General features: G+C 48.2%; 1 pseudogene; it reads right to left on the bottom strand.

Moving 5' to 3' along the window:
* Nucleotides 1-3,597: 3,597 nt before the first annotated feature.
* On the bottom strand, nucleotides 3,598-5,141 carry LOC144246544 (uncharacterized; annotated as a pseudogene).
* Between the last annotated feature and the right edge of the window lie 5,437 nt (nucleotides 5,142-10,578).

Here is a 10,578-nt window from a genome sequence, read left to right as displayed (position 1 = left end):
AAAAGAGCAGCGAGTGAGCAGCTGTTGTTTCTGGATCTCAGTGAGGATGTTACCAAAAATCAGTTAAAGAAAAAACTCCTTAAACCTAATTTAGGGTGTTATTATTTTACTGCACATTGGGAATTAGATCCAACATTTGGGACACCTTTTTCTTTTTGCCACTGACATAATTCCAATTTTTATGTTCAAAACTACATTTTTAGTGGAGTAGGCATGAAATCCTAGAGAGCAGCGTTATTGACTGGGATTTATTTGGATTGCAGACAATTGGTGACACAATTTTAACATTTTTTCCACTTGCATGTGCACCCCTAGAGGGATGAAAAGGCAAAGAAAAGCACAAGAAATAAATCAGTGTTGACATTTATTGTCCTGGCAACCAATTATATTTTCATTGATATTAACTGGATTTTGGGAACCATAACAAGATATCAAACTGAAAAATGTTGAAGTGTTAATTCTACACACTCTGTTGTGCTCTTCCAGTACAGCTGACAAACTTCTGCATATAGCAAATTCAAACAACAAATAAAAATTAAACTTTCCCAGCCCCTCTAGGAATGCATGCAGAGAAGAAACACAGTTTTATTTTAGCTGAAGGAATGTAATACCTGGACATTTTTTATAGCCTTGTTGCCTGTAACTCATCTGCAACTTTAACACTTTTCTCTGCTCATTGGCAAGCAGGAATATGTTCAGATGAACACATAGGAGGTAAAGAAGTGAATGAAAATTGTATTTGAAGTGGGATATTTTTTCTGAATGCTTAAAAAAACTACTTTAATTTTACCTGAGACTATCTGGAAGTAAATCTGATTTTCAGCTGAGAAATGGAAATCTCATTAAAGGCTATTAAAATGTTATCTAATTAGTGTAGATAATACACATATTACATAAATAATATAATGTTCAAATTCAAAATCAACATTATTTATATTAGTTCTCTTCATCATCAGTAGTATTCCACCTGATATTTCAGAAACATTAAGTTCATCTGAAATTTAATTTATTGATATTCTCTATTGTTTGAATATCTTAGTATTTTAATTCTTTCATCTGAACTACTCTGACTCTGGTTTAATAGAAAAATGACATATGATCATAAGACAAAAAATATTCAGTGATGATTGTTAAAGCACCATTTTTTCAGCTGCTGGGAAAATACATTAAATGGCAAAGTCAGTAAGGAATTGTATATCTAGAAACAGAGACATTTATTAAAAGATTTGGAATGCTAACCAGCTCCTTTTCAAATGACTCATGCGTAATTCCTTCAGCAGATAATGATACACAGCAATATTAATATTGCTATTTTACAGCCAGCTCTAGGGGAAAATTGACATTTTAGCTCTATTATTTGAAAACAAATTCAGATTTTGTTTCAGGGTGGGTAGGTAAGAAATACCACGGAGTCATTTCAAGTCCTAAAGAGTCACATGCTGTTGTGCTTTCACATTTGGAGTAATTCTCCATACATTCATTGATTCCTATGACTACTTTTGCAGATGAAAACAACAAATTCAGCAGAAATAGGCAATAATATTTTGTCACATTCTGCTCCTCTTTCAATAATATAAAGTAACTCAACCGACTTATAGCAGCATTACTGAGAACAGAATTGTCTGGGCTCTTTGCCAGCTGCATTTCAAGCTGAACACCAAAGGTTAGGGACTCAGAAGTACCTGAAACAAACATGGTAAAATGTCTTCACTGAAGAGCACAGGTCTGATTTCCATTCAGCATAATGATAGTGTTTTTCTGTGTCTGTGGAACATATTTTTGATTAGTATACAAACACTAGTGCCAAGTTTATTTTTAAATTTATATAAATCAGTCTTTATTTATATACTTCTACCTATTTTATATTACTTATAATACATTGCTATATTGTTTATATATTGCCATCAGTTATATAATATTATTAAATATATCAATATATTGATATAATTGATGGTAATATAATATAATATAATATAATATAATATAATATAATATAATATAATATAATATAATATAATATAATATAATATAATATAATATAATATAATATAATATAATATAATATAATATAATATCAGCATACTAATATATTATTGAGATAATGCTTTTATCTAAAAAATTACACTTCTACCTCAGCTTTCTACCCATGGGAATTCACAGCATGATCTCATTGAGGGATTTTAATTCCTGCAGGGTAATTCACAAATTAATAAAAATGTTCCATTTATCTTCCATAAATATGGAAGGAGCTATATATAGCTCATGCTATTGTGGGCATATGTTGTGCCTCCAGGAGAATGTGATTAGATGAGATACTTGGAATAATTCCATGAAACAACAAATTGAGATGAGTGCTGAATAAGCAAAGCCTTGCAGACATTTATGGACACGCTTAAATTCATGCACACTACTAATCCCATTTAAATCAAAATATGCCTTTGCAGAGACAACACGGAGCTGGATGCTAAACTGGATATTTTTAGTGTGTATCAACAGAATATCTTCAGTCCTACAACACTCTGAGCTAGAAATGCACTCACTTTAAACAGAATACACTGTATTAAAGTCTGTGGCTGAACCACATAGTGAACCCAAATCTCAGGAAACCCAGTAAGCTACTCTATATTTTAGATTATCCTTGCTAAACTAGACCTCTCAACATATTGTAAAGGCCATAAACAAAGGGACATTAATTCCTAGATTTGTCATTTTGCTAAAACATTCCAAATCGCAGAACTGTAGAAGACGTATTAATAATGTGCTGAATTTCATCTCTTCAACTTCACAATATTTTATATTTTTTAAATTTACTTTTGTCACTATTATCTAATTAGCAAATTAAGGTCTCTATGTTTTATGTGGAGCCAAGAGCCTGCTATCTGAAGGAAATACTTTTCATTTTCCTTAGATATTAAAAAGAAAAACAACCTCAGTTCCAAACCTCAAGACACATGCTTTTCCCTGCATACACAGTAATCTAGTGACTGGAAGGTTTTCTCTTATTGGAGAATCAGAAGTATTGCAAGCTATGTACAAAACTGAAATAAAGAATACTCTTTTACTTCTATGGGATTGTTACCTGCAGGACATCAGCCCTAAGATCTGTGGAGTGAGAAAAGACTGACATTTCTTTTTCTGTTTCTTCATCATCCCACTGCAATGCCAGCTTATTCAGCTTTGAAGGATGAAACTCTTGCAGTCCTGTAAGCACAGAACTGTTTCAGCTGGAAGGCACCTTGAAGCCCATGCAGTCCCAACCCCCGCCATGGACAGCTCCTTCATTTCCCCAGGACTCCTTCACTATCCCAGGCTGCTCAGAGCCCCTCCCAGCCTGGCCCTCAGGCTGACTGACCTCAGGAAACCATCAGAATCACTAAATTGTGGTCGGGACATTAAAGCTCGTCCCATCCCACCCCTGCCATGGCAGGGACACCTTCCACTGTCCCAAGCTGCTCCAAGCCCTGTCCAGCCTGGCCTGGGACACTGCCAGGGATCCAGGGGCACCCACAGCTGCTCTGGGCACCTGTGCCAGGGCCTGCCCACCCTCCCAGGGAAAAACTTCCTCTGATATTTCATCTAACCCGGCCTTCCTTCATCCTAAGGCCATTCCCCTTGCCAATGGCTCCGAGTCCCTGTGAGAAATCCCTCTGCCCTGGGCCACAAGCGCTCGTACAGAGCAGCCACATCAGAGTTCCAGAGGCTCTGGGGGCACACGAGCACTGCGGGCCCTCGGCCGGGCGTGACCTCAGCGCCTTCCCCGGGGAGCCCCGGCGGTGCCCGGCGCTGTGCCCGGCTCTGTGCCCGGCGCTGTGCCCGGCCAGGACCGGCACTGTGCCCGGCGCTGTGCCCGGCTCTGTGCCCGGCTCTGTGCCCGGCGCTGTGCCCATCCAGGACCGGCACTGTGCCCGGCGCTGTGCCCGGCTCTGTGCCCGGCTCTGTGCCCGGCGCTGTGCCCATCCAGGACCGGCTCTGTGCCCGGCTCTGTGCCCGCCGCTGTGCCCATCCAGGACCGGCTCTGTGCCCGGCTCTGTGCCCGGCTCTGTGCCCGGCTCTATGCCCGGCTCTGTGTCCGGCCAGGACCGGCTCTGTGCCCGGCTCTGTGCCCGGCCAGGACCGGCGCTGTGCCCGGCGCTGTGCCCGGCCAGGACCGGCTCTGTGCCCGGCGCTGTGCCCGGCCAGGACCGGCGCTGTGCCCGGCGCTGTGCCCGGCTCTGTGCCCGGCCAGGACCGGCTCTGTGCCCGGCTCTGTGCCCGGCTCTGTGCCCATCCAGGACCGGCTCTGTGCCCGGCTCTGTGCCCGGCTCTGTGCCCGGCTCTGTGCCCGGCGCTGTGCCCGGCTCTGTGCCCGGCTCTGTGCCCGCCGCTGTGCCCATCCAGGACCGGCTCTGTGCCCGGCGCTGTGCCCGGCTCTGTGCCCGGCTCTGAGCCCGGCGCTGTGCCCGGCGCTGTGCCCGGCTCTGTGCCCGGCTCTGAGCCCGGCTCTGAGCCCGGCGCTGTGCCCGGCGCTGTGCCCGGCTCTGTGCCCGGCTCTGAGCCCGGCGCTGTGCCCGGCGCTGTGCCCGCCCAGGACCGGCTCTGTGCCCGGCCAGGACCGGCTCTGTGCCCGGCGCTGTGCCCATCCAGGACCGGCTCTGTGCCCGGCGCTGTGCCGGGCGCTGTGCCCGGCCAGGACCGGCTCTGTGCCCGGCTCTGTGCCCGGCGCTGTGCCCGGCCAGGACCGGCTCTGAGCCCGGCTCTGTGCCCGGCTCTGTGCCCGGCCAGAACCGGCTCTGTGCCCGGCGCTGTGCCCACCCAGGACCGACTCTGTGCCCGGCGCTGTGCCCGGCTCTGTGCCCGGCTCTGTGCCCAGCTCTGTGCCCGGCCAGGACCGGCGCTGTGCCCGGCGCTGTGCCCGGCCAGGACCGGCTCTGTGCCCGGCGCTGTGCCCACCCAGGACCGACTCTGTGCCCGGCTCTGTGCCCGGCCAGGACCGGCTCTGTGCCCGGCCAAGACCGGCTCTGTGCCCGGCTCTGTACCCGGCTCTGTGCCCGGCGCTGTGCCCGGCTCTGTGCCCGGCGCTGTGCCCGGCTCTGTGCCCGGCGCTGTGCCCGGCCAGGACCGGCGCTGTGCCCGGCTCTGTGCCCGGCGCTGTGCCCGGCCATGACCAGCCCTCCCCAGCCGCACTCGCCGGGCGGCTCGGAGCGCTCCCGCCCCGGGCCCGCGGCGGCCGCACCGCGGCGGGAGGGAGGGAGGGAAGGAGGGAGGGAGGGAGGGAAGGAGGGAAGGAGGGAGGGAAGGAGGGAGGGAGGGAGGGAAGGAGGGAGGGAGGGAGGGAGGGAGGGAAGGAGGGAGGGAGGGAGGGAAGGAGGGAGGGAGGGAGGGAAGGAGGGAGGGAGGGAGGGAAGGAGGGAGGGAGGGAGGGCGGGAGGGGACGGGCGAGGCGGCGGCGCTGGCACTCACCGCGCAGCGGGATGCGGCCGCTCCCCTCGTTCTCGGAGCCCGGCTAGAGGTGCCGCCCGCAGCCGGCGCGCCCCGACACCGCGGGCACGGGGCCGCGTCCGCCCGCCGCTCCCGCGGCTGCCGCTCGGCCCGGCCGCCGCCCGGCTCCAGCAGCGAGTGCTCCGGCTCCGGCCACAGCGCCATCGGTCCTGCCCGCCCGCCGAGGCACCGGCAGCGGCCCCCAGCATCGCCTTCGAACGGCCCCGAGGGAGCGGCGGTGCCGGCGGACACCGGCCCGGAACCGCCCCCGCCGCCCGTGCGGCGTTCGGGCCTCCTAAGGGCACGGAACCAAAGCAAAGCGTGTGGTTATTCCGGTACATCGATTTAATATCAGGCATTTTATCAGGTCACTCCTAAGTCAGAGACCCTCCTGAGCTGGAAGGGACCAGCAGGGACCATCCAGTGCCACCCTTGCCCTGCCCAGACACCAGCAGTCCCACCCTGGGCATCCCTGGCAGCGCTCTCCAAAGGCTCCTGCAGCTCTGGCAGCCTCGGGGCCGTGCCCGTGCCCCGGGGAGCCTGAGCAGTGCCAGCCCCTCTGGGGAAGAGCCTTTCCAGATCGCCAACCTAAACCCCTCCGGATCCAGCTCCAGCTGTTCTCTGGGTCCTGTCCTTGCTCACGGGCAGCAGAGAGCGGAGCTGCAGCTCCCGGTGAGCTCTGACCTCAGTCTCCTCCAGGCTGAAGAGGCCAAGTGTCCTCAGCCACTCCTGGCGTGGCCCCTCCAGACCCCAGCCCTTTCCATCCAGATACATTCAGGAATGTTTTCCAGCCCGGCTGTGCTCGGGAGCTCCCAGGAACAGTGCACTGCTCGAAAAGAAGGGTTTGTGATCCAGCTGGCACTTGTCCACCCTGTCCCTAGGTTACAGGGCACTCATCTCAGTTTAAAACGTCCTGAGAAATAACATGAGTGACTGGCAAGAAGCGAGGATTGCATTTTCAGGGCTGCTCCTACATCTCTGCCATACATGAACACTCATTGCCATGAGATGTTTTCAGTCCCAAGGCAGCCCTTGAGCTGCGGGACCCCAGAGTGACTGGCACAGGCACCAGTTGTGCAATTGTCTTTCTGAGGGCGCTGCAGTGATGTGAAGCAAAGTAGTGGGTCGGAGTTCTGAGCTGGCTTAAAAGGCACCACTGACATGGCTAACAGAACAAACTCCTCTGAGTATTTCTGGTCTTATGAATATTACTGGGATTACCTAGATCCAATTCCAGCAGATGGAAGCAAGTTGAAGGTTAATAAATGTAAGTATTGTCGAGTGGTAGGTGCTAATCTTGCACAGGGAAAATGTTGCGTACCTTTTCTCAGTGACCTGGTTTTGTTTCCTTTCGATAGAGTCTATGCCAGTGCCCGGTTTGTGTGAATGGGTGTTTGCCTTCAGGCTGGATAGTTACTAACAAACACCCTGGGCTTTACCTTACAGTACTTGAAGCTATAAGTCTGCTAACACTAATTCTTCTTTACGAGGACAGATTTTTTTTTTAGTCATTTGCTAAGGGGAAATTTGATGACTTGTGAATCTGTAGTGTGGGATGCTAGTTACCTGTGTGCTGCCGTCACCAAAGTTCACTGAAAGAGCAGAGGTTTTCATAAAAATACTGTGTTTTCATCTTGGGACAAGGCTGACATTGCAACTGGTAAGCATTCAGACTTTTAGTAAAGGAAATGTGTGTTTTCCAGTAGCCAGGAACAAGAAGCTGCAAGCATATTCTTTGACCTTCCCTCCTTTGATTTAGTGCTGCTGAACTAATAAAGTAATAGTGTCCATTATTGTGCAAATGCATTGCTGCTGTGGAAACTGATTCTGCTGGGCTTTGCAGTTTATTTCCAAAGTAGCATTCACCCATCTGACCTTGCCATAGCTCGTTCCATTTCACACCTGGCTTTGCACAGTGAAACAGCAGTGTCTTGTTATGGCTACTTGTAGTGGCAAATGATTTTGGTTTTTCTAATGTAACTGCACTGGTCAGGTTTCGCTAAGATAAAATGACAGGCTGCGTCCCAGCGGATTAACCGAGGGTGATGGGTGGACTGACAAATACCAAGGGAGAGCAGGCAGGGTGTGTTGGAGTCACTTGGGCTGCAGACAGTGCTTTCCCTTGATTTCTGTCAAGCCTCTGCCTGTGGTTGTATATTCAGTAAATTAACAAAGTTACAGGGTTTACTCATTGCTCTTTAGGCTGCAACTGTTCAGATGTGGATTCAGAGACTAAAATTGTTTCTCCCAAGGTTATCACAGTGAAATTATTACATATTCCAGGAAAATGTGATGGCCTTTCAGAATATCTTCAAGTCTCTCTCACTAACAATGCAAGAAACTGCCTTTCTGATGGTGAAGGTTGAATTCTGTGTTAAGAGCTGCTTGTCTTTCGCTTGCTTGGACAGCAGTAGGAAAAAGGAGCAGAAAGTTACTCTGCACCACCTCTAGGAAAGTTCTGCTGTGCATTCAGATCAGCCGAGGGCTTATTGCCTCTGAATTTAGAGCACCACACCTTAAAGAAAGTGGTGTGATTATCCACATCCTTCCCTACAGAAAATCTTGCACTCTAATGTTGTAGAGCAACATTTGGTGCTGCTGGGAACAGGCGAATTATGAGCAGCTCCTCTGATTCTCTTAATTTTAAAGTTAGGGCAGATGATTACCCCCAAATTCCACTGGGGAAACCCCAAACTTCTTAGCTAAGCTAGATGTAAGTCTCTGGCATGTGGCTGGTGTAGCAAAACCCAAAAATCAGGAATAAACTTTCCCCCTGTTTTCTGCTTAGTAACATTTTTCTACCATTTGGATCACCTGGTGCGTAACAGAGGTGGCATTTGTGTTGTGGCACTTCCCTCCCCGGCAATTGACAGGGTATTTTTCTTCAGCTGCCTGCTTTATTGAAATTTGTAGAAACTGTGCTTGAGGCAAGATGCTCACCCTCTGTTAAATTTAATTGAAATTTGCTGACAGTTTTGTGGAGGAAATTACCCCATATGTGCCTAAAGAGTGACCTAATCAGCCGTATTTCCATTAAAAAGCATGGTAAACTGATCTCATAGTGACTTTTTAGTCCCACTTGTTCTTATGCCCCCCAAAAGAAGTAGAGAAGTCTGCCACCTTTCAGGCATTCTTATACTCTAAGAAGATGAAAATAGACATTTTTCCATGTCAGCAGCCTAGGAGGAATAGAGAGTGCATCCTCTTGGTGCTATTCTTCCTTCTCCAAATATCAGTGGGAGTACAGTGGGTTATAAGTTCTGATGAAAACACCAAGGGAAAAAATTCCCAACAGCTGGTTGGGATTTTTCATTGTTTGGAGTAAAGCAATGAATAGACTTTGTCTGTCTTTGCATAACATTTACATTCTTATTCCCTGAGAAGCTGCTGCTGGGATTATCGGCTCCATGTGCTCAGGGCCATTGCTGGGGCAGCCCCAGGGAATTTACAGCTCCATAGCCCTGCAATGGGATTGCAGTTCCATAATTCTGTTTTGCCTGCTAGGGGATTTTTTATTTTTTTAATGAGAAACACAGACCTGAATCTCTGCACTTCTTTTCCTCTGTTATGTGGCTGGTCCCTGAAACTTTTTGAGACTGAATTTGTCTTATAAAAATAAATCTAAACCCAGAGAAAAAGCCATGGTCTTGCTTTCTGTTTGTAATGTTGTGCATCTCTCTCAATTTTGTACAAAAATAATGAAAAATCTTAATTGGCCTATGTTCTAATAGGCTATTTATAAGCATGCACACACATATGCACAAAATGTGATGGTAAAATTTAGCAATAGGAAAGCTTTTTATAGATTGGTAAAATATGAAAATACATTATTCCAGTTAAAGAAAAAAAACCCAAAAATAAAAACACACACCAAAAAAAAAAAAACAAAACAAAAAAAAAACCCACCCACAAACAAAAGCAAACAAGCAAAAACCAACTAATTGCAGAATTTAAACCCAGGAAATTTTGGTTCAAGTTCCACTTGAGTCCTGGAGCCATTTATTTGGCTTCAGTGAATTCCATGACATCTATTATAACTGTTTTTAAAAGATAAAGCCAAAATAGCTCTGACAGGGAATTCTACAAATCCAGACTCTTAATTTCTGTCCCAATGGTATGGAATGCTTCAAAACTTTGGGCTTTTCAAAATGTTCCTGGGCAAAGGAAGAATAAAATAAGCTGCCCTCCCTACTGATATTTTTCAGTAGCCCAGCCTAAACTCCTGTTTCTGATCAGGGAACAACTGGGCCAGCTCTAGTTTTGGGTTTAAAAGGAGCTGGGTTTATTCCCTTAATCTCTTTGTGGCTTTGATGTCAACACATACTGAACTTTTTCACAAAGAAGCACTCAATCAAACATACTGGACCTGTTTAAAGAACACAATATTTTCTCTACTTTCAGAGGGAAGATTTATTTTGTCTTGGTCAGTATTTGTCTCCGGAGTCAGTGACCCTTCTTTTTCCACCTCATCTGAATTGAGCCACCAGCTGTGAGCATCCAAACTTCCCAAGGCCACCCCCAGCACCACAGTGGCACCAGGAAGGAGCGTTTTTGAACCAGTGGCCAAAGGTGCTGTGGGGGCGGGAGCAGATCCGTCCCCTCCCTCAGTGAGCCCAAGGCTCAGACAATAAAACTGGCACAGCACTGAAGCCTCCATGAAAGAGCAGCTCCCTTTGCTCCCCCAGCCACCTCACACTCCCTCTAAACTGGCTGTGGACACACTTTGGCACTGCCAGCCCTCTTGTTCCTGAAATAAACCATGTGCTCCTGGCAAAGCAGGCAGCATCTTGCCCTCTTCCATGGTGGCTGCAGGGCACTGAAGCTGAAGAGGGCAAGAGGCACATTCTCTTCCACTGCACTGATGTGCTGGGAGGGACACAGGCACTTGGCAACAAACTCCCCTTGCTATTTCTCTTGGTATAAACTGCTCTCAAGGCTGGAATTCCCTTCCTGGGGGCCTCTCCTGAAAGCTCCTGCAGGATTAGGCAGTAACCACTCAGGCTTTCTGCACAGTGGTTGTGTAGAAGGAGCCACGTTCCAACATCTGCACAGGTCCAGTCACCAGAACACTCTCTGGAGGCTTTTCCCAGCCCCTCCCTCATCCCTGCTGGAGGCTCCCAA

Source organism: Lonchura striata, chromosome 6, assembly GCF_046129695.1.
Source record: "Lonchura striata isolate bLonStr1 chromosome 6, bLonStr1.mat, whole genome shotgun sequence".
Classification (NCBI taxonomy): Eukaryota; Metazoa; Chordata; class Aves; order Passeriformes; family Estrildidae; genus Lonchura; species Lonchura striata.
Note: the sequence above shows the minus strand (reverse complement) of the source record. Positions and strands in the feature narration are given on the sequence as shown.